Source organism: Leopardus geoffroyi, chromosome D3 (genome assembly GCF_018350155.1).
Source record: "Leopardus geoffroyi isolate Oge1 chromosome D3, O.geoffroyi_Oge1_pat1.0, whole genome shotgun sequence".
NCBI lineage: Eukaryota > Metazoa > Chordata > Mammalia > Carnivora > Felidae > Leopardus > Leopardus geoffroyi.
The window spans coordinates 60,696,291-60,721,025 of NC_059339.1; the positions used below are offsets into that span (position 1 = coordinate 60,696,291).

General features: G+C 38.1%; 1 long non-coding RNA gene across 1 annotated transcript; it reads right to left on the reverse strand.

Moving 5' to 3' along the window:
• Positions 1 to 2,994: 2,994 nt before the first annotated feature.
• Positions 2,995 to 19,988, reverse strand: LOC123587922. Its single transcript, XR_006707609.1, has 3 exons — positions 19,782 to 19,988; positions 18,086 to 18,152; positions 2,995 to 9,003 (listed from the first exon to the last, which is right to left on the reverse strand). It is a non-coding gene; the product is annotated as an uncharacterized LOC123587922 (long non-coding RNA).
• Between the last annotated feature and the right edge of the window lie 4,747 nt (positions 19,989 to 24,735).

The following is a 24,735-nucleotide window of genomic DNA, read 5'->3' on the forward strand; positions in this document are numbered from 1 at the left end:
AGGTTGACCTTTATAGGTGCCTGGTCCTACCTCTTGCATAGGCGTCACATCTAAACTGCTTGATTATTAGAGGATTTTTGCCAGGTCTCCAGTTGAGTACTCCTGATGCTTATATTTCATATTTAACTGAGAAAAAATGCATTGCTACAACTTCTATGCATAAGTTGTGGTGTTCTCTGGAGATGCATGGAATAATACTACTTCTTTCTTCTCTGTCTCACTAACCTACATTATCAGTAAGTTTGTTCTTACATCCTTCAGTAAGTATGTTCTCCTCTACTCTGAATGTAACCGGTTCCTTTAATATCTCCTATGGCATATTTCCAGACCCTCTAAAATGACTTTCCTTCTCATCTGAACATATTTTATGTGAGTATCGTACCTAAGCTGTGATGCATAACTAAGTATAACACTCCAGAAGTAGTCTAAGTGTGATTGCAAGGGCTCAGGGAGACTATTATTTTATTTTATATTTTATTTATATTTTTCTTGGCATTGTACCTCATTTTTCCTCTCGCATGCTGTTAGGCCTGGTTGAATAACCTTCCATATTCTATGATAAAGCTTGCACACATGCACTAATCTGCACCTTTTCAGGGGTAGCTTGCTCAGTCAGTATGATAATGAACTCTGGAGTGGGATCTAAACCCATTTAGATCTAAACCCAGCTGGACCATTCACAGGCTAAAAGACCTTGAGGTAGTTTATCAGTCAGTCTTTTCACTTATGCATTGTTTTTAGCCAATGCACTACATATACCACTTTATGTATTCCACTCAATTAAATGTTATCTTTCCAGTTTGGGCACTTTATTGTAGATATTTAAGGTGTTTTAAAAATTTAATTAAGCCATTCAAAGCTTTCATAATTGAAATGGTTCAAGTGCTCATTCTTCTACCAGCTTTTCATCATCTGCCTGGAAGAATAATATGTCTTGTACATCCGCGGTACTTAGAGTGGTCTGTGGATCAGCAGGATCAGCATCACATGGAGGCTTATTAGACAGGCAGCCTCTCAAGCTTCACCTCAGACCTACAAATCAGAATTTGCTTTTAACAAATTACCCAGGCGACTCATTTAAAGTTTGAGAAGCTTTGTTCCTAAATCATTATCTCCCGAGTAGAGGAGAGTATTAACCAATAGAGCACACTGGACAATTGCTTCTACATCAGCAATAGCTCGTTAGTAAATTTGTATATGCTCAATAAATATGAGAACACCTGACGCTACTGTGATTTTAACCATGTTACGTCACTTCCCGAAAGCAGATGGTAAGAATTTCGAGTGGTGTCCCTATTTCCTCCCAGTTGGATTCCAGCTCTTAATCTGAATGAATGTGGGCCAAAGCTAGGGAGCATGAATGCCCCTGTGTTCTGAGGTTTGATGCTTGGATTCAAACCTTGCCTTGGATGCTTACTCTCAGTGTGACTTGGGCTACTTGCTCATTACCTTCTAAGTCTCAGTCTCTACATTTGTAAAAGGAGGATAATAATAATACCTTTCTCTTAGCTTTATTGAGAAGATTAAACAAGGTAAGCCATGTAAATAATTGAACAAAATGCTTAAAATGTAGTATGTGTTCTCTTCCTTTTCTGAATTCTCACAATGCTTGTTATTTAAAGTGTTTGTTTTGGTTCATAACTGAATTTTCCATACATTGTCTCAATATTTATACTCTAAGTGGCTTGATGATAAGGATATTATCTTATGCAGGTGCTCCTTAAGCCATGAACAGGCTGGTTGCCTAATGTTCATAGGTGAGGCATTTGGGGAGTTGCAATGCATTTTTCAGTAGAATCTTACCCCAATCCACAAATGCACATCTAAACAATGAAAGGGCTGATAATAGTTATACTATTGTATGACTACTACCAGCAATAGTCACACTGTATTGTCTAACCACCCCCATAACAATATATCTATTGGAAAACCCATTTACTGTTCTTATGTGGACTCCTTTTGCCTATAGAGATAAATACCTACATAGATAAATAGCCCCAGCTTTGGACTTAAGTCTTGGGTTTGAGTCTCAGCTTGCATATTTACTAAACTCTGAACTTTATTCAATTTAAATTATATGGGCCTTCATTTCCTGAGAATTGTCAACATCCTCAGCAGGTGACTAAAAAAATAAATATTGATTAGAAGTATCTTTGTAAACCCTTAATACCTGGGAAAACCATGAAGAAATAACAAGTGATGCTGATGATACTTTGACTATGGTGCCCTCTCTACTTTTACAGAGATATTATGCACAATCTATGCTTTGTATAAGCTTTATGATTCTTCATGGAAATTCCTGAGACAGGTATTAGAAGTAATTAGTGAAATTGATTTCTGTCAACACCACATTGCTATTTATTTCCACCACTGACCAAATATGGAGATGGCCATATGATATCAAGGATGCTAAAAGCTGCCCTTAAGTAACTCCCCCACTAGCCTGCTATGGGGTTAAGTTGCTCTAATGGTATTATTCCTTAAGGGTTTCTAGTGAAACTATAGTTCTTTTTTTTATAATCTGGGTCAAGGCTAATGTGTTATCCTAGGAGGGTTCATATATTAGGTAGTTGACATATTAGCAGGGGTTATTGTCTCTGATTAAGCCATTACCACCCACTGTCCTCTAGCAAAGAAAAGGATCCTGGGGGAATGGGGTACATGATGTGCTCATTTTGATGAAAAAGAGGCAAAATTAAAAGCTTGAGACTAAGTTCGGGGCTAGTTAAATTCTTGGTACCATGGCTTCCAGGAACTAAATCATTGAGATTGGGTTTTTAGAAGAGGCTTCAAGAAAAGTAAATCCTGTTAGGTGCCTGAGTGGCTCATTCGGTTAAGCATTTGACTCTTGATTTCGGCTCAGATCATGATTCATGGTACGTGGATTCGAGCCCCACCTTGTGCTCTGTACTGACAGTGCAGAGCCTGCTTGGGATTGTCTCTCTTTCCTTCTCTCTGCCCCTCTCCCATGCATGCTCACGCGTGAGGGCTCTCTCTCTCAAAATAAATAAACTTAAAAAAAAAAAACTCTGCAAAAAAGAGTAAAACCCAATTTATTATCTTTTTCAAGGGCCAGAATTTGCTTACATGCTGGATTTAATATGCAGTTAAGCATAGGATTTATATCAAAATATTAAATATTAAGGCCTTTCAGATTCCTTTAAGACTTAAAATTAGTGGTTAAACTTCCTATCAAAGAGATTGCTTCCTTTATCATCATACATGGAACTCATTTTGTGAAATTTGTTTCAGTTTTCATTTAATTTCATATATATACATCCACATTCACATACATCTATTGTAGAATAATTTTCAATTTAAAACAAAACATCACTTCTTCATATTTTCTAATATTTTTGGGCCCTGGAAAAATTTCATCTCATAGACCTAAAGCTGTAAGATGATAATATTGAAATGCAAGTCACAAGCTTCAATTAGGTACAATCAGAAATCATGCGGTGACTTCATTAAGTATCATTAAGAATGATCAAAATATTGCTCTTAGGAAAAATACATCAAAAGCATTGCATTTACACATTGATTAAACAGGATCTGCAATTTCTAAAATCTGGTACGAGAAAAAAGAATGGAGTAAATTAAGTGCTCATATCCCACTTAGCAACAAGGGAGTGCTTAGCAACTGGAAAAGGAAGAAATAAAGGGAGATGGTGGAAAACAAAGTATGATCAGCCTGGAAACTGGGGGAGGAATCGAAAAATGACAATGAAACTAATTGGGGCTGGAAGAGAGGTTGCTGTCCCAGGAGCAGTGGGCAAGTTGACGTCAGCCTGTTCTGTATAAGATCTTTATTTTCATTTTTAGCTTCAGGAAATTAAGCTCATGATTAGGAAGCAGGAGCACCAGGAGGACTCTGGCCAAAATGGTGAGTGTGGCCAGAGTCATCTTTCGTGACATGCATGTGACCGTTTATAAACCTTTTCCCTTTTACTCAGACACAGGTACATAGCCCAGGTCTCAGTTCCACAAGGTCTTAAGGAGGCTTAAGGTAGATTTGATATTGAATCCCTTTGAGAACTCTTTAATGGTATTATTGTTCTGATTACTCTCCCTGATCCCTTTGCCCTGCATTTGATACGCCCTCCCTGGGAAGCCCCATGCACCCCATGGCTTCAACTCCCATTGTACACTCATAATTCTCAACCCTTCTTGTTCTCTCAGAGACTTCCCTGTGCTTAAATCTGTGCCCATGATTCTTCCACAAAGTACATAACCTAATAGGACAAACTTCATTCTCCCCACACTCTTGCTCCCTACCTACATTTACCATTTTAGGAAGACTTCATCCATGCAGGCACCCCATCCAGAAACCTCCCTATATCTATCTCTTTACCACCCAACTCCAGTTGTTAGCGAATTTCATTGGTTCTTTTTCTGAAATAGATGCCAGATCCTCTCTTCTTCACAATCAATTTGAGATTAAAAAAACAAACAAACAAAAAACCAAAGAACAAATTCATCCTCCTTCACCATGAGCAAAATCCAAATACTTAGCCTCACATGAAAGTTCTTCATCATCTGGCCAAACTGATGCTTCCTTTTAACCTTGGTACATCCACTTCCTACTTGCACTTAGACCATGTTCAGTCCATTTCAAGTGTGTCCTCGGTCCTGGAATGTATCATGTTTCCTGACAATTCTTGTGTAAAACTCATGGCGTGTTCTTCTTTAGCATGTCCTTCCCTTTCTTTGAAACTAAAAAACTTTCACAGGGTCTTAGTGCTTCCCACTCCATATCATTCCTAGACTGGACATATGGTAAAATCCCATACTGATTTTTGCCTATCACAGAAATCTCAAAGGAACAGACATTTGCAATCTAACTTCAGACATTTCAGTACCACCAAAAATAGCAGGCACTCAACAAATACCTGCTTAATTAAATTCAATATATGGACAAGGATCCAGAATCCCCCAAATCAGAACTTAGGGAGGAGGAGTAGGAAATGTTTTCGGCAAACATTTTAGGCTTTGCAGGCTATGAAGTCGCTGTGGCAACAACTAAACTCTTCCACTGAAAGTAGCCATAGGCCAATACAAATTGAGCATGGCTGTGATCCAAGAAAACTTTATTTGTGGACACTAAAATTAGAATTTCATATAATTTTCAGTTGTCACCTAATAGGATTCTTTTGATTGCTTTCCAACCATTTAAAACTGTGGAAGCAATTAGCTCAAGAACCATATAAAAACACTCAGCCAGCTGGATTTAACCCACAGGCTGTGGTTTCTGATACCTGCCATGACGTATCACCTGTTTCATCTCCTTATTTGGTTAACACTTTATATGAACTCTCATTTCAGGTTTTGCCATCTACAGTTTGTCTAGTGCATATATCATTTAACATAATTCGTATTCATGTCATTGCCTTATCTAGCCATCATTTTGGCTATGTCCCAACCAGAAAGTCCCCCAAGCCACTCATTCAGATATACCTTCTTTGCTAGTAGTGTAACTGTTGACCTCCAACACTTGTTAAGGTTATGTACATTGAACATGCAAAGATCTTGGCCCATGCGTTCTAGCAATTTTAGAATAAACACAGAGCTTCTGTGTGAGCCAGTGTTTCACAATCATTTACTACTTAGGCATATCCCATATTGTCACAATTAATTTTTCAGTAACTACTAGCTTCCTGAGAATCTGAATTTTTTCCTGAATTGCCATCTTCTCATCTGTCAAAGCAATTTCTTCCCCCGTCTAAAGCATTTTAATTTTTTTAAACAGAGAATCGCTTCTAATCTTATTAATATTACTAAATTGATCTTACTAACCTTGCCTCCCCCTCTCCCCAGTATGAAATTATGAACTCCCATAACTTCTGTGGTAACTCCCTTTCTGCCACCTTCAGTATGGCCAACACACCAAGACACATTATGATTCTGACTTAGTCTCTGTTCAGGCTACTGTAACAAAATGCCATCGACTGGGTCCTTATGAACAATAGAAATTTATTTTTGAAATGTACTTCTGTTGCCTGAGAAGTCTAAGATCAGCATTCTGGAAGATTCAGTGTCTGGAGGGGACCCATTTCCCGGCTCACAGACAGCCATCTTCTCTCTGTTCTTACATGTGTTTTCACAAGGAGTGAAAGAACTCTCTGGGAACTCTTAGAAAGGCACTAATGCCATTCATGAGGGTTCCACCCTCATGACCTCATCATTTCCCAAAAGCCCAATTCCAAACATTGCCATGTTGTGACTTAGGTTTCAACATATGAATTTTGGGGGCACACAAATATTCAATTCATAACAAATACATGTAATTATACTTGAAGGATGACTACAAAAGGAAGAAGAAGAGGGGAAATAAGAAGATTAAAAGAATACAGAAAGGAGGAAGCAGTAAGAGGGAAAGGAGATCAAAAAAGAAACAAATAGGATGGTTATATAATACAATATATATTTAAAAATTATAATCTATAAGCCTCTTTCACAAATATTATCTTCTACGAGCTGGGAAATGAGAAAAAAAAGTAGTTTTAAAATGACCTGGAGAATTTAATCAGTCAAAAAGAGAAAGTAGGCTCAAATCACATTTTTTTTAACTCTTTTGCTTGAATCATACTCTGTTCGAAAGTCTGATAGAAGATATTTCAGGCTGACAGTTTCTCTTCCTCAAGTTCCATCTGTGTTCAGACTCTGGGCATCCTGGGTCTTTTTATCTGGATAGAAATCAAATCCTAGTACAGCATCAGAATGTTCTACCCTCTTGCAATGGCATTTAGATTCCTCTGCTGCTATTTCAAAAGACGTCCAAACCTATAAATATTAAGCTATGTTTTGGGTCCCTAACCTTGAGGGAGGGCAGATGCCATTTAATTTTGCCAAGGGAAGAGAAAAGGTGCCAGTGTAGGCAAGGGGAAGAAACAAAATAAAACAAAACAAAACCAAAAATGTCAAATCTGATTGATTAAAAACCAGGTAGGCAAATCAGCAAGGGCTGGTCCAACGTCACTGGAGAGTGAGGTCAGACAGGGCTGTTTTAAAATTATTTGGTATTTTCAGAAATTGATTACTTAGGGAGAGCATTAAGAAGTAGCTGTGCGCCTTCATTTAATGGGCCAGTGCCTCTCGTACAGGGCTGGAGTCGTCACATTCAATCTCATCTACTCCTTGTTAAGTTGTGCTTTCTTCTGGAGCGTGTTTATTTATTACAGATGCTATAAGCATAAACGACAAACTAGAATAATAAATAATTCCCTAAATGGGATTTTGTGAGCAACACCTCCCCGCCCATCTCTCTACTCCCAACACCCAATGTGACAGACACCATTGCTTATAAGCCTGTGAATGTCTGTGGGCCTGAGACACAAGTTCTTTTCTGTCCGAGCATACATTGCTGTAGGTAGACAGCAACTGATGTGGAGAGAACTGAGGGACACTGGGATGTCCTCCTATTCCCCAAAAGTGCTCCTCAGTCATCCACTCCTTGAAGGGACATCCCATTGTTTCTTTGAGTTGGGAACACCCTTTGCAAATATAAACAGTCTTGGGAGAAGCATCATTCGTTATTGCAGTCATATGTATACAACCTAGGGTAAATTCATTTTGTTGATCATTCTCCCACCCTGTCAGCTGGAAACAGGCCCTGAAAGGAAAGGTTGCTGAGAAGGAAAAAAGCGAGGAAAATTTTGGAGTATGGGTCATGGACCAAGGAGCTGTAGTTGGGTACCACCTCATCATGTGAGAAGAGAGCAAGTTTAGTGAAAATGCACACACACACACACACACACACACACTCCACTCAAAATCAAAAGTCGACATTCACCTTTAATTTCAAATCTGATAACTGACTAAAGATGCCTTCATTTATCCAGAGATCATTTCAAAACTCCTACTATGACATGGTGAGAGTCCTCACTAGAAACTCAGCTGGCTTACTCCTACACACATTTTCTTTTTTACTTCATCGACAGTAAGAACACACCATCCACATCCCTCTTTTCATAGCTCTACAACTTTTAAAGTTGATCTCTAACTGCAATTCCATGAGCCCAGTCACCTATTTCTTTGACTAAAATTTTCTTAGTCTGATTTCCCATTGATATTTGTGATGTTCAATTCTATGTTTGTACTTGTGTTCCCGGATGATTTCGTTTCCCACATATAGATCACAAACTCTTTATGACAATAACTGCGTTATGTTTCTTGTATCTCCAGCACATGGCTGCATCCAGGACCCAATACCTGTATAAAATAAAAAAATCACTTATCCCCTATTCTTTAAAAACGCACTCCATGGTGGAATTTGGATGAGGCGCATGTATTAGAATCACTGACAATTTCCACACTCGTCGTGTAGAACTGAATACTCCTCCCGATACCATAACTTTATGGATTTTATATATCCCTCCAAAGTGAATTTCACAAGTATCTTTCTAAAAAGGCAAGAGAATTCCTTTATGATGTTTACTTCCTAAGAGTAAAGATATAAAATATACCAATGCATGTAGCATCCACTGGTGAAAAATGCAATACTACTTAGGCTTGTATTTTTCAGCTATCCAGCAATGCACTTACTTTCCTTCTAATTAGGCATTCTAAGAGTCTAATGTCCTCTTGTGTTTACCCTGCAACAACTGTAACCCAGTAGCCTGACATCACAGTATGTCTCCCCAGAAATAATTACTCCATGGCAAAGGCAGCAATGTGAGTGTATCCTAAGACAAAACAGCAAGGAGGGGGGGCCCAAAGGCAGCACTTCCTATTCAGATACAAACAGGGTTCACAATTAACACATCACCAATTTTAATAAACCTGATGAAAGGTAAGTAGATTTGATATGAAAGTCAAATATACTTGAGATTCCCCCTTCTCCAAGAGTCCCTCTTTAAATTAAGACTTTGCCAGGTGATTAAGAAGAATGCCAGCGCTTCAAAGGGAAGCAGAGCCTTGTTCTTTGCTGCTCCACGGGCGACCAGCTCCCTTTCCCTTCGGTCCAGATGGAGGCTTTGTTCTCCCGAAGTTGGTCAGGTGCTGTGCCTGTCCAAAAAAGGGAAGCGAGCGAAGCTTTAGGAGCCCGCACCTGTTTAAAAAGCAATGCCGCTCCCTCAGCTCCAAAGCCCCGAACATCAAATGCCTCCCTTTGCCAGGCAGCTTGGCTATTCCCCAGGCGTTTTCAATCTAGTTGGGTAAAACAAAAATTGCATAATTTGTCATTATTTTCAAGGAATGAGATGTGCCTTCCACAATCCCTTTCGAGTTAAATACAATGACGCTGAGCTTCCCGTGAATGCCAATGCCTTCTTTCTCAGAAAGAATAGACATAAAGAATGGGAAAAGAAACAGCCAATTGATTGCCTGTAATTTGCTCTGGTATTTGTTATTGATGTATTCTTTGTATGCATTTTAGGGATAGGTAGCAAAAAAATTATTTTTCCAGGTCTTCCATAAAGAGAAGCCAACCCCTCTGAAAAAAGCTGGGACAGGAAGCCAGGACTTCTGAGTCAACTTCAAGATTCAAAACAAATAAATCACATCAATTTAGGCAAGTCACAAGTCCTAATCATTCAATTTCCTCATCTTTAAAATATGGATTAAAATTATCTCCTCTAAATAGATCCCATTTAATTATGAAGCTAAAGTGAAAAAAAATTGATAAGAAAGTGCTTTAAAACATTTAATATTCTCTATAAATGTAAAGTAGTTTGAATGAAAAATAAGGAGTGGGACAGGACTTATAGACAGGGATCCTATCGCTCTTTCTAAGGTGAAAAGCTTCAAATCCAGGTGGAAAGGGGAGTGAGGAGCAAAGAAAACAACTCAGAACCCTCTTTGGAAAGCAAGGGCATCCTAAATCTCATCTATTAAGAGCAGAGAAAAACACCTAAAAACCGCCATCATATTTTTTTGTGTACAGTGCCTTTCTGTTGCCACTTGGTTACAACAATAGTGGAGAAAAGTAGGCCCATAAAGCAAGATTGATTGCTGGGAAGATGATCAATTGCTTCTGTGAAAGGGGAAAAAACTGATAAATGTTTTTTTTTCCCTCTCTTCACAACCTTTTGCGAAAGCTGTGCAAAATGTGTCATGCATAAAAAGTATGCAATTTTCATGTAATTAGAGGAACACAAGATGAAAATGAGTTCCATCAGAGCAATCAAGGATGGTAATGTGGTATGTATTTGTCAGTGCCTATTTGTCATGAAAGCAAAACCCAACAAGTTATATATTTTATTTCATTTTAACTCTGAAAAACATAAATGCCATTTTGCCATGGCCAAATCTATAAATTTCAATAATCCCCCCCTTTTTTGGAACTGCAGATTAGATCATTTTGCTCTTTTAAAGAATAGAATACTATCTTATGAAAAACACTGAGATTACAGGACAGATTTATTCCACGGAGGGTCAGATTTACGACAGGAGGTGATAGGTTTACAGTTTGCTATACAAGAAACACACTATAATTTATTTTCTCTAAAAATACACTTGCATCTTACACTAGCATGTGCTTCTGATCCCATCCCCATACCTCCAAAACCAACAGTATTAGGTTTTTACGTTCTTGTTGGGCAAAAGGACATAAATTTTTCTTCTTTACTCTTACTTTTCCTTCCCTCCCTTCCTCCCTTTCTCTCTTCCTCGCTTCCTCCCTCCCTGACTTCCTTTCTTTCTTCCTGCCTTCCTTTCTTCCTTCGCTTCATCCTTCTTCCCCATTCATCCAGTTATTTATTCACTTATTATGCTATTTGAAACCATTTACTGGACATCAAAATTGTACCAAGCATGCTAAATTCTGGTAATATAAAAGGAAAAAAAGACCCGCCCCATGTTTTCAAGCTGCTTTCACTTGGTGGGGACAGAGACAACCGAGCAATCCATGCAGTAGGATAGCGTCACATGAGGATTAGATTCAGGAGTGTATGGGGTTAGTTTTTGCTCTGATTGGCAAAGCTAGTAGGAAGATTGCACTGGAATAGCTCAGTCCTGCTGTAGGAAGTAGTTAGGCCAGATGTGGGAAAAGGCTGTCCAGGCAGAGGAACGAGTAAAGGCAAAAGCTGCGAGGAAAGCTTTGTGAAAGTGCAGCTACTCAATTATTTCTGTGGTGGAAATTGTGAGAAGGCAAGTAATAAGGCCAATGAAGTGAATTAGAAAAGGACAAATGGGGAAGATCCTTACAGGCCAGGCTGATGTCTGTCTCAGTGCAACAGGAAGGCTTTTAATGTTTAAAGCAGAAAGATGGTATAATCAAATCCGCATGTAGAAGATGCTCCAGTGGCAGCGGGGAGATGGATGTGAGTGGGTAAAACCAGTTAGACGTCTATTACAATAGCCCAGCTGAGAGCTAGTGACAGTTGGAGCCAAGGTAAGCAATAGCCAAATCTGAGATACCTCCCAGAAGAATTTACGTGATTTAGAAATGGATTCTAAATAGGGATGGGGCAAACGGAGGTCTTCAAGTATTGAACACAGGCAACTGGGTGGATAGTCATACTCTTCAGTAACTTGAGGAACACAGGAAATGGAGCAAATATTACTTGGAAGATAATGAGTTACAATTTGGACCTGGTTAATTTGAGATAATGGTGGAATGCTAGATAATCATTGTATACACAATCTGGAGAATAGGAATCCAGACACTTTTCCCTTCCTGAAATATTGTGAGCTTGTAAGGTTGTTAGACTGAAGGTTGTCCAGAAAACACTCATTCATTCATTCAAAAATATATATTGAGGGGCACCTGGCTGGCTCAGTCAGTTAAGCGTCTGACTTCCGGCTCAGGTCATGATCTCACGGTTCACGGGTTTGAGCCCTACTTCAGGCTCTGAGCTGACAGCTCGGAGACTGGAGCCTGCTTCAGATTCTGTGTCCCTCTCTTGCTCTGCTCCTCCCCCACTCATGCTCTGTCTCTCCCTCTCTCAAGAATAAATAAACATTAAAAAATAAAAAAAATAAATTTATATATAGCACCTATAATGTATAAAGAAACAGTAAAGCACAAGAGCTATCTCTGAAATTAGACATTTTTAAACTCAAACCCTACCTCTGCCCGTTATGAACTCTGACACAGGGCATTTACAATACCCCGTTAAGTCTCAGGTTCCTTCTCTGTGAAATGAAAGTGATCACATCTACACTACAGAATGAATTATGAGGTTTAAGGGAGAGGAAGCACACCGAGTAACTAGCTCAGGGCCTCACATATGGTTGTATAATTAGCATTATTGAGACCCAAGTCACTGAAATGTATGTGAAGTCAACAAATATAAAAATATTTCCAGGAAATTTGAGCCTTCAAATTATTACTATTATTATTATTATTATTCCTTCTATATAGTGGCTACTAAAGTTAAATAGGTCATCTAAAAACGCTTAGAAAAATTACAATTTGGTAGCTCAATATAGCAAATAACTCTTATTGTATACCCACTACTGAGAAAATATGAGCTATATTTACAATTATGTCAATGCTAGTAATAATGATAATAATAATAACAGCTAATGTTTATGTAGTGTTTTCCCATTTACTGAACACTTTAACATATATTTGCCTCTAATATTCTTTTCATATAGTGTCCTTTTCTGACTTGGATATCAAGGTATTGTAAACTCAGTTTGGAAGTATTCCACCTCCTATTTTTTTAAAGAGTTTGAGAAGTTTGGTATTAATTCTTCTTTCTTTATTTATTTATTTTTTTAATGTTTATTTTTAACAGAGAGAGAGAGCAGAGCATGAGCAGGGAAGGGGCAGAGAGAGAGGGAGACACAGACTCCGAAGCAGCCTCCAGGCTCTGAGCCGTCAGCACAGAGCCCGATGCGGGGCTCGAACTCACGCTGTGAGATCATGACCTGAGCCGAGGTCGGACACTCAACCGACTGAGCCACCCAGGTGCCCCAATTCTTCTTTAAATGTTGGGTAGAATTCACCTGTTAAGCCACCTGGTCCTGTACTTTCGTTTTTGGGGAGTTTTTGGATTACTGATTCAATCTCTTTACTACTAATCAGTGATCTATTTCTTCATGATTCAGTCTATGTAGGTTGTATGTTTCTAGGAATTTAATTTTGTAGATTGTCAAATTTGTTCATATAATATTGTTTGTAATAGTTTCTTATGATCCTTTTTATTTGTGTGGTATCAGCTATAATGTTTCCTCTTTTATTTATAATTTTATTTATTTGAATCCTCTTTCTTCTGGGTTTGTCTATTTTATCTTTTTTTTTTAATTTTTTTTTAACGTTTATTTATTTTTGAGACAGAGAGAGACAGAGCATGAACAGGGGAGGGGCAGAGAGAGAGGGAGACACAGAATCTGAAACAGGCTCCAGGCTCTGAGCTGTCAGCACAGAGCCCGACGCGGGGCTTGAACTCACGGACAGTGAGATCATGACCTGAGCCGAAGTCCGACGCTTAACCGACCAAGCCACCCAGGCGCCCCTATTTTATCTTTTTTTAAAAAAAAACTGCCCTTGGTTTCATCAGCCTTTCTTACTGTTTTTTTTTTTTTCTTGTCTCTGAATCATTTATTTCTTTTCTGATACAACTAACTTTGGGTATAGTTTGTTCTTTTTCTAGACCCTAAGATGTAGTGAGGTTGCTTATCTGCGATCTCTCTTTTTTCTTAATGGAAAACATTTATTGCTATAAGCTGCTCTTTAGAACCATTTTTGCTGCAGCCCATAAGTCTTGGCATGTTACGTTTCCAAGTTCACTTGTCTGAAGATGTTTTTTGGATTCTTCTTTTGACTTCTTCTTTAACCCATGGATTATTCGGGAGCATTTTTTTTAATCACCACACACTTGTGACTTTTCCAGTTTTCATCTTGTAATGAATTGGTACTTTCATACCATTGAGATCAGAAAAAATGCTTGATATGATTTCAATTTTCTTAAATTTAGGAAGATGTGTTTTGTGGCCTAACATATGACCTAGTCTGGAAAATGTTCCATGTGCACTTGAGAAGAACGTGTATTCTGCTGCTATTCAATAGAATGTTCTATGTATGTCGGTTAGATACATTTGGTCTGATACATGGTTGAAATCCAGTGTTTCCCTATTGATTTTCTGCCTGAATGATCTATCCATTGTTGAAAATGGGGTATTGAAATCCCCTGCTCCTATTGTATTATTTCTCCCTTCAGATATGTTAATATTTGCTTTATATACTCAGGCACTCCTTTGTTCGGTGCACAAATATTTACAAATATTATATCCTCTTGATAGATTGATCCCTCTATCATTATATAATGACCTTATTTGTCTTTTGTTACAATTTTTGGCTTATAGTCTATTTTGTCTAATGTAAGTATATCCACTTATATGATTTTGTTAAAAGTAGGACGATGATACAATTCTGGCCAATAAGATTGAAAATGATGTCTGGTAGACAGCTTCTGGAAAGTTTTTCTTGGATTAAAAGGGAAAAAAATGTATAAGAAAAGGAAGATGGAAAAGGAAAAATCCCTCATTAAAAACCCAATATAGATTTTTGATGGGCAGGTACCCCCAGTGTGTTACTACTAGCAGAGGAAATCCCATTTGCCCAAACTTGCCACCTGCTCATTATATGAGCATCTCTAGGCTGGGACATCCAAATGACCATCCTTTCAGTAATATGATACCCTGTGCTTTCTATAATACTTTCTGGCAAGTGCTTATTTCTTGCTCATTATTTATTTGTTTACTATGGAGGAAGGATTTGGGGTGTGGTTATTTTTTATTTTTTTTTTCAACGTTTATTTATTTTTGGGACAGAGAGAGACAGAGCATGAACGGGGGAGGGGCAGAGAGAGAGGGAGACACAGAATCGGAAACAGGCTCCAGGCTCCGAGCCATCAGCCCAGAGCCCGACGCGGGGCTCGAACTCACGGACCGCGAGATCGTGACCTGGCTGAAGTCGGATGCTTAACCGACTGCGCCACCCAGGCGCCCCGGGTGTGGTTGTTTAAAACTGTTTTCTCACTATCCAACAATCCAATGAGTATTTGACAATTATCAATTTAATATGCTAGAGTAACATCTCTAATTTACATTTCTTTCTTATTTCCTGTTTTATTTCTTCCTTTCTATAATGTGTGCAACATTGGTGTTCTATTCCTCATGAATATACTTCTAATCACTCTCAAGGTAATTTTTTTTTATTTTGCCAATTGCTTACTCCTCTAAAAAATTTCTCTCTCTCTCTCTCTCTCTCTCTCTCTCTCTTTGACTAAGTTGCATTTTCTTTCATTTTTGTAAACTGGGACAAATGGTTTCCGAATTTTATAATGTTGGAGCATCCTGAAACTAAGGGTTTTGGTGTTACTTCTTCTCTTCTTCGAGGTTAATTTAGTATTTTTTAAAATTACTTATTGTTTTCATTGGTACTTGTTCCATAAAACAATATGCACAATAATTTTTATTTTGCTTTGTTTGTCATTTGTCCTTATTTTGTACAGTCATTTAAAGTATGCTTAGAGAACACTTTCTGATATCAATAACTTAGATGTCAGTAAGCTTTTTCTGTCAAGGCCCAAGGAAAAATCATTTAGGCCACATGTCTCAACTATTCCACTCTGCAACTGTAGCCCAGAAGCAGCCATAGACAATACATAAAAAGATGAGTGTGGCTGGGCCTTACTACTACTTTATTTACCAAAGCAGGAGATGGGCTACATTCCACGGACTGTAGTTTGCTAATGCCTGTAAATCTAATCCATTAGTTTTCTTCTTCTTTTTTTTAATCCATTAGTTTTCTATATTCTGGGTGGACAGAGAATCCCTTCAGGTTCCCCCAGGTGATTTAACTATTAGAAGTTCTGCAGTTCTAACAGTTTTGGAAAGAAGATCTTGAGGCTCTGAGTACCCCAGCTGTGGTACCTACATCATCTACCCATTCCTAATGTCAAACACGTTACCTAAAATAAAGACTAGATAATGTAAAGTTTTAAGTCTGTAGGTTTATTATAATCAAGGTTTTAATAGGTAGGATTCCATTTCAAGTAATATATATCATCGTGTCTCTTTTCCTCATCCTGTTAAATCAGAATTTTTTCCCTCTAATTTATTTTTACCCACAGGTATATGGAAGTCACAACTTTATGGTCATAACTAGGTCCCTGGCTTCTCACTGCAAAAAAAGAAAATATCACCAAAGAGCATTTTTTTTACACAATAATGTGGTATGAACTGAAGGATGTACTGCACCTGACTGCATTTTTTTGGTCAAAAATTATTTGGCTATGTTTATGTGCATCTATTTCAGGACACTCTATTCTGATTGAGTAATCAAGACAGTGTGGTAGTAGTGATGGAATATATATGTAGATCAATGCCTCTGAAGGCGGGTCACAGGGGAACCCTGTTCATGGTGTTCACCCTTGGTGCGATCCATTGATCTACATTGATCTGCATATATATTCCATCACTACTACCACACTGTCTTGATTACGGTAGCTTTATAGTAAGTACCAAAGTCAGGTCATGTCTGTCCTGTAATTTGACTCTTTTTCCTCGATAATCTGTTGGTTTTTGTGGGTCTTTTGCTTCCCCCTATAAACTTTAGTATTGGTTGTCAATGTCCACAAAATAACATCCCCAAATCTGAATTAGAATTGCATTCAATCTATTGATTAAGTTGGGAAGAATTGACATGTTGGCAATACTGAGTCTTCCCATCTAGGAGCATGAAATGTCTCTCCATTTATTTAATTCTTCTTTACTTTTGTTCATAAGAGTTTTATAGTTTTCTTTAAATAGAGTTTGGACATATTTTATTAGAATTATACATTAGTATTTGATTTTGGTGGTGCTAATGTAAATGATATTGTATCTTTAATTTCACATTCCCTTTGTTAATTGCTGATAAATAGGAAAGTGATTAACTGTTGTATATAAACCATGTATCCTGCAGTCTTGTTATAATTGCTTATTAGTTCCCGGAGTTGTTGGTGGTGGTGGTAGTGGTGTTTCTTTTAGTTTTTCTACATATATGGTCATGTTATCTGTGAACAAAGATAGTTTTATTTCTTCCCTCCTAATTTATATACATGTTATTTCCTTTTCTTGTCTTATTGAATTAGCTAGTACTTCCAGTATGAAAGGGGGTGGTGAGAAGGGACTTCTTTACCTTGTTCCTAATCTTAGTGGGAAAGCTTTGAGTTCCTTACAGTTTAGTATAATGTTAGATATAGATTTTTAAAAGAAAATCTTTATCAAGTTAAGGAAGTTCTCCTTTATTCTTTGTTTATTGAGACTGACTGCATTCTTCTGCCTGAATTGTAGATACAACAGTAGGAAAAATGACTATTCTTTTTTTTAATGTTTATTTATTTATTTTGAGAGAGAGAGAGAAGGAGAAGGTGAGCGGGAGAGGGGCAGAGAGAGAGGGAGAGAGAGAGTATCCCAAGCAGGCTCCACAATGTCAGTTTGATGTGAGGCTTGAACCCATGAACCATGAAATGATGACCTGAGCTGAAATCAAGGGTCAGACGTTTAACCAGCCGAACCACCCAGGCACCCTGAAAAGTGACTAGATTATTCTTTTTTTTTAATTTTTTTTTCAACGTTTATTTATTTTTGGGACAGAGAGAGACAGAGCATGAACGGGGGAGGGGCAGAGAGAGAGGGAGACACAGAATCAGAAACAGGCTCCAGGCTCTGAGCCATCAGCCCAGAGCCTGACGCGGGGCTCGAACTCACGGACCGCGAGATCGTGACCTGGCTGAAGTCGGACGCTCAACTGACTGCGCCACCCAGGCGCCCCATGACTAGATTATTCTTAAAGCTAAAACAGTTTCATGAACTCAGAAACTCCCAGTGATTTCAGACATGTGACAGTCATCCCTTATTTCTAACTTTACGACAAGTTAATGATGTACCCTGCTATGACCCCTTTACCCCCCTTTCATTATCACAGGATAGGGCTTTGATTACTGACTTTTTGCTTATTCTGAAACACAACAATCTCTTGCTCCTTAGAAACCCATCTGCTCACATAGTTAGTGGCCATTTGCTCTTTTCCTGTTTCTCCTGAGTTACCTTGACTCTTTGCTCATGCCTGTTTATAACCTCTAGCAATGCAAAGTTTCCTAACCTTAGTTTATAGACCCTGAGCCCCAGTTTATTGAAGCTCAATCCTTACCTGGAATTCTCTTGCTAATGTTATATGAAGAAAGTAGACTGAATCTGAACTGTTCATATTTCCACTTCTAAAATGTAAAGAGAGAGCAAATGTTAATGCAAGTAGAGAAGTTTAAAGTAATGAAAGATGACTTAACAAAAAGCAACCAGAAAAAATGAAGAATAGACTCCATGGGATGTATGCATATGCAGTGTGTGTGCATGTATGTGTGTGTACATATGAGTATTTGAACTTGAATTTCAAGGATTGAAAACTCAGTAAATATAACAGCCTTAATTTTTATGGTAAATTATTGGTGAATAATTTCTCTTGATGAGTCTTGGAAAATATCTTCCCAAAAGGGAAATGAGAAGGATTCCGAATAACCTAAGACAAAGAATGGAAACTAAGACAAAGAATTGTAGGTAAAATTTGGGCTTCTGCCAGTAAGTCTTGAGTAGGATAATTCTATCTCTCTTGATATAAATTACAATCAAATGCATATTATTTCTTATTTATTTTTTTATTTTTTTAAATTTTTTTTTAACGTTCATTTATTTTTGAGACAGAGAGAGACAGAGCATGAACGGGGGAGGGTCAGACAGAGAGGGAGACAAGAATCCGAAACAGGCTCCAGGCTCTGAGCTGTCAGCACAGACCCCGACGCGGGGCTCAAACTCACAGACCGCGAGATCATGACCCGAGCCGAAGTCGGCCGCTTTACCGAGTGAGCCACCCAGGCGCCCCGAAATGCATATTATTTCTGATTTAATTGTTAGATAAAACTAGATGAGTTAGATTTGACCTGAAGAGGAGATGAAATGGAATAGTGTAAAGTATAATTTGAGATTTGGGAGGCTATAGGTATACACCTAGATACAGACAAAAATCATTAGAGAGCCCTTGTTAACTCAGCATCACTACTCTAAGTTCTGGTTTCTGGTCCATGCAAAGGTTTCAGGACCATGAAAAGCATATTTTTAAGAAAAATATTACAATCTTCAGTTAGCAGGGGTTTTTGTCCAAGACCCAGATGGAAGGTGTCAACAAAATAAACTTGTCCCCCACCTCTATCTTTACCCCCTATTGATAAACAAACCTATACCACTGGGTTTGTTTATTCCAAAGTGAATAAGCATGTGCTCACCACCAACAAAACATTGCTGGTTTCACACTCCAGTGACTCTAAGGCCATCTGTCCAGGTATTAAGTGTTTTGATTCTTCCTTGACCATAAAATGGTTATCAAGTATGATATTCTGCAAGCTCCATCCACAGACTCCTGACTGAGGTAATGAAGATAGGCTCAAGGCTCTCTACACAGGAGAATCTGAGAACCAGGAATGACATAAAGCAATATGAACACTTAGGAGATAGGAGGCAGAAAATCTGAGTTCTCGTAGGATTATGCTCCAAAATATGTAAACGAAGGTACTTCTGTTAGCTTTAATATTGGTTAAAAGAGGGTGTTGAATATGTGTGTAAACACAGTCCCTGATTGTTCAGTGCACTGTGCTAGGCATCACAGTACACATAAGGATGGGTAAAAGTCCTCACTTTGGAGGGTGTTCAATAAAATTGGGGGTCTCCAACAAGTACACAGGGTGGGATACAAAGCCAGTCTGTACAAAAAGAGAAACTATGCAGAGAGGATGAGAGAGAGGGGACGAAAAAATCTGACATTCTTGAAGAGGGGTTCAAAAACTGGTTGCACTTACTAGAGCAGATCCACAATTCTCGGGCTTTTGCCAGGACTTGATACATAATTTCATATGGGTTCCACACTGCTACGGGCTATGACACAAGTAAAGAGGCTTTGAATTTTACTGGAAAACAATATGAACTCTATCCCTTTCTTTCCTACCCAAAATTCATTGAGAATTGCAAGTGAGTAAAATCTATAACATATTTTCAACAGAGGTAAATAATTTAACATTTTGAGTAGTTATTCTTATTAGCACTTGTACTTCACCTCAAAGTCAAAGAATCCACACCAATTGAAAAAGAGACAGAATTTTGAATCTTTGAGGTTTTTTTTTGCTTAGAAATGAAGAGTAAAACACTAAATAATCATGAAAAATATTACTAGCATTTTTTATTTAAAAAAAGAGGGTAGAAGATATAATCAGCCATAAATATTCAGCAATTGATTATCAAAAATGTGTACTAGGCTTCTGGATATAATCTGAAATGTAGTTTTAAGTATTCATATAAAAATGGATTTATAATATAATGGAATAAGCAGTTTGCAATCTATCTGATGTGATTACATATCGATATTTATTCTCTCTCCTATCTTCTTTATCTTCTTGATGACATTGTCTCAGCAAGACATTAGGAAAATAGAAAACAAGTGAATTCTAGGTCAATGCTGGCACCTCAAGACACAGATAGTCAATATCACAACTTGAATATACTGAGCCATATTGGGGCAGTTGGACGAGGCTGAGATTCTCTCTACTGAATCCAACTCACCTGCCCCAATTTGGTCTCAGTGCCTGGGAAGCAACTTGGATGAAAAGGGCATGCATTTGTAAAGCAGATAGAACTGAGATAAAACATGTTTCATCCCTGGGTCATCTTGAAACATTAATTATCCTCCCTAAGCCACACCTTTTGCTTAAAAGGATACTAGCATCTACCTTTTCGTGAATATTATACATTTTGCCTTGCATTTGCCTACTGGAGCTTTAGACCTGCTAACTCACTGCATCCAGACAACCCTGTTTGGAAATCAAATGATATAATGTATATACATCTACGTAATAAACACTCAATGCATTTTTCTTATCTTAATTTTACACTCACATGATATTAACCCATCAATTTGATATGTTCCGCTTAGAGAGCTATGGGAGTTTATGTAGAAGAGAAACTTCTGTCCAGGATGGAAATAGTAACTTCACCTTATGATCAATGTATCTATAGGGCAATAGCAAATGTTTTGATTCACTTCGCCTTTACTTTGCTTAATGCACTTAAAACTCTCTTCACCCATACCTTCTATGATAAACAGGCCTACAGTGCCGTTCATAGAAAAATAAATACGTAAATAAATAAATAAATAGATTCCCAGAGCCAGCTTGGAAGAACGTTTGATAATCTGAACCATTACGGAGGTGAAATTTCATTACACAGATGGTGACATCCCGATGTCTATCATCAAAACACAGCAGGTAGAAACTATCAGCCAGGCCCATTCCCTTCTATAAAATTACACTTATATTAATGTCACTCCAGATTTCATTATGCGGAAAATGATATTGCACAGATCTCCAGCACTAGGAGGGCAGCAGGGGGTGGGGGGTAGGGGTGGTGAGGGAAGAATAAGGGGGTAGTGATGGGAGGGTGGCAAAAGAAACTGTCTGTAGAAAGGCCATAGAAACAAATTCAGATGAGAGCTGCCCGGGACTGGCAGATAGAATAAAAGTATATAAATGTATATATATATTTTAAAAATTCTCATTGATTCTGCTGCCAGTTCCTGCTGCCTCTTGATTGACTAGCGGCCAGATGTCCTCTGCAAGCCCCCAATGGAATGTTTAAAAGGCCCTCCTGTGGGAAGCAAGGAGATTTGCAGTTAATTTTTATTAATGAAGGATGACAGGTATCTCTGTTTAGCCAACAAGATGTTACACCTGTCCAAGACAAACGCCCCTGTGTTTGGAGCAGGCATCCGCACCCCCATTGAATGTCTCTCTATCTCTGTCTGTCTCTCTCTCTCTCACACACACACACACACACACACACACACACGCACACACACACACACACACTTAAACATACACATGGGCAGTAGGGAATTGATTAAGAAACAAAGGAAAACATCTCTGTATTTATATGTGTGTATTATGCTATCGAAAGAGGGAGGAATGAGGATTGCATGAGAGCCTCCTGCGTGGAATGGAGGTGGATGATAGCAAACCCTACTCATTTCTGCTGCTGTCTCCCATTATTCCTTTCCGACCCCACACCTTCTCCTTTCTGTTCACTCCCCCTAGAGAAATTGTTACCCTTTCTGATAGGAATTAGGGTGCCATATTACTTTTCTAATTGGCCCAGCTACCTCCACTTGGGCCTTTCTGTTTTACCTTCCATGCTGTGGCAAGATTGGTCATTCCATAATACAAGCCTATTGAGTTAAGTTTCTGATGAGGCCTTCCAGGCCTCTTCTGATTTATCAGATAAGTGAAAATTTCTCACTATGACCCTTGGGACACATTATATTACAGAACCTGACTACATCTCCAGGTTTGGTTTCTTTCTGTGCCTATTTGGTTTGCCCTCCTTATTTTTTTGTTTGTTTGTTTTATTCTTCCTATTCACATGGATTTCTCATCTTTCTAAACTTGGCTATAGACTTGATAATGTGAGGATTTCCTCCCTAAGATGTACCCTTCCTTCTGCAAATGATCATTGATTATTCACCAGTGTTAGGGATGTATAAAATAATACTAAAATAATACTGTTGGCAATTTGATTTCATGTCCTATTTTAACCCCATTATGCTGCTCCTTTGATGTGCACTACCTTTCCTGCTCTAAACCCATGGAGGAAGTATGGTATCCTGCACTTGATGACTTGCTTATATCATCCCTTCTTCCTAGGAAATAGTCATCACACATATCTTGGCTTGAATCCTACCCAACCTTAAAGAACAGCTAATCCTATCTTCTCTATGAAAATTTCAAGTATTTTGACCTCTATTCATCTCTTCTCTAATTATATAATATTTATGTAAAGTATACTTTTGCATGTAACTTTTATTGCTTTCTAAGAGATGTCTAATAGTCTGGTCTCATCAAATGGAGTATAATCTCCACTGGTTATAGCATCTTTTAAAAAACTTCTCACAGTACTAATCTTAGAGTGTCAGTAGTGCCTTAGAGTAGACAGTGAATATATAACAAAGAATGGCTGAAACAAGGAATGAATTAACGAGTAGTGCTGCTCATGAAGGAATTGTTGGATGAGTTTTATTTTTAATCTTTAATTTTTTTATGTTTATTTATTTTGAGAGAGAGCAAGAGCAGGAAAGGGGCAAAGAGAGAAGGGGGGAGGGAGAGAGAGAGAGAGAGAGAGGGAGAGAATCCCAAGCAGGATCCACACTATCAGCACAGATTCTAATGCTGGGCTCAATCTCAAGAACTCAAGGTCATTACCTGAGCCAAAATCAAGAGTCACAGACTCAACCAACTGATTCACCCAGGCACCCCTATTTCTTTTATTTTAATGAGCATTTATGTATTGTATTTAAAATACATACATTATATTTTATATTTGTATATATATTATACTTTTACCGTATTATATATTAACTTCTATTTATAAGTATTATGTTATATTATATTTTTGTGATATTTGTATTCCTAGTTCCCCATTCACATTGTTTTGCAGCTTCAGGAACCATAATACTCTCAGTTACCCTTTCCTGAGGTCATTTCATGCCTCAAGATTAAACAATTATAATGTCATTCTTTTGCCATGTAGACTCCTCAGGTATTCTTCCTGGGGTTCCTTTATCTTTTTTTCACACTTCTTTTTACAGGAAATTGTATGAATTAAAAGACCAAAACTAGGATTTGACTTATGGGATGCAGAACTTTACAAAATACCCTCAGTATTTAAATGTTGCAGTCTTAACCAGGGTTTTCCAAACTTTCGGGTACCCACCAATCAGTTACTGGGGCTTGTTGACTTTCAGCCAGAAAACTCACAGAGGTTTCAGCACAATATGCTTTAGGGACTGTCTGGAATCATAATAGTTTTACTCCACATGTGATTCTCTGCAGGTGCAATACAGAGAGCATTTTGAGAAATATTAGTTAGAGATCAATTAAATGGAAATGTATGAGTATGTATGTAAAGTTATTAGTAGGCAAAATTGAACACCAGCAACCTGATAATCTATCTTCTTCTACTACCGTCCAAAACATATTTTTTTTACCTTCACTCAACAAGAAATTCCGAGTTCCACAGCATGTATCATTCCATTCATATCTGCATTCTCCACCAAAAACTACAGTTACAAAATTACCCCCACTCCAATCAGACTTTTCATTTACCAAGTCAAATAACACCCAGGGATTGATTTCATTAGTTAGAACATTAATAATACAATGCAAATGGCTATAGAATGGAAGAAATTAGGCTCTTCAAATTGCCCTCTTTAATCCAAATTAATCTTCAATTGGTGCAGGATACTTCCATCTTTTTTTGTGGTTTTCTTTCTCTAGCACTAGCCCATTTCCAGTCTGTAATTTGCCTAAGTCCCCTCCCATTACCCAATTCCTGATATGACTAGAAAACACACAGACACATATGCATGCACGCACACACACACACACACACACCTGAATTTCAATGACAAATTTATTGTACTATTCCTTAGCCTTAAGTCTCATTAAACTGTTTGTTCTTGACTAAATTCATAAATAGTTTTAAACTTTCCTTAAGGCCAGTATGGTACAGTCATCCCTAAGTAGAAGATTGAATCGACACAGTGTATGCTTTATATAAAAGAACAAAAAGGGGCATCTGTGTGGCTCAGTCAGTTAAGGGTCCAACTTCAACTCAGGTCATGATATCACGGTATCATGAGTTCGAGTCCCGCATTGGGCATGGAGTCTGCTTCGGATCCTCTGTCTCCCTCTCTCTCTGCCCCTCCCTGAC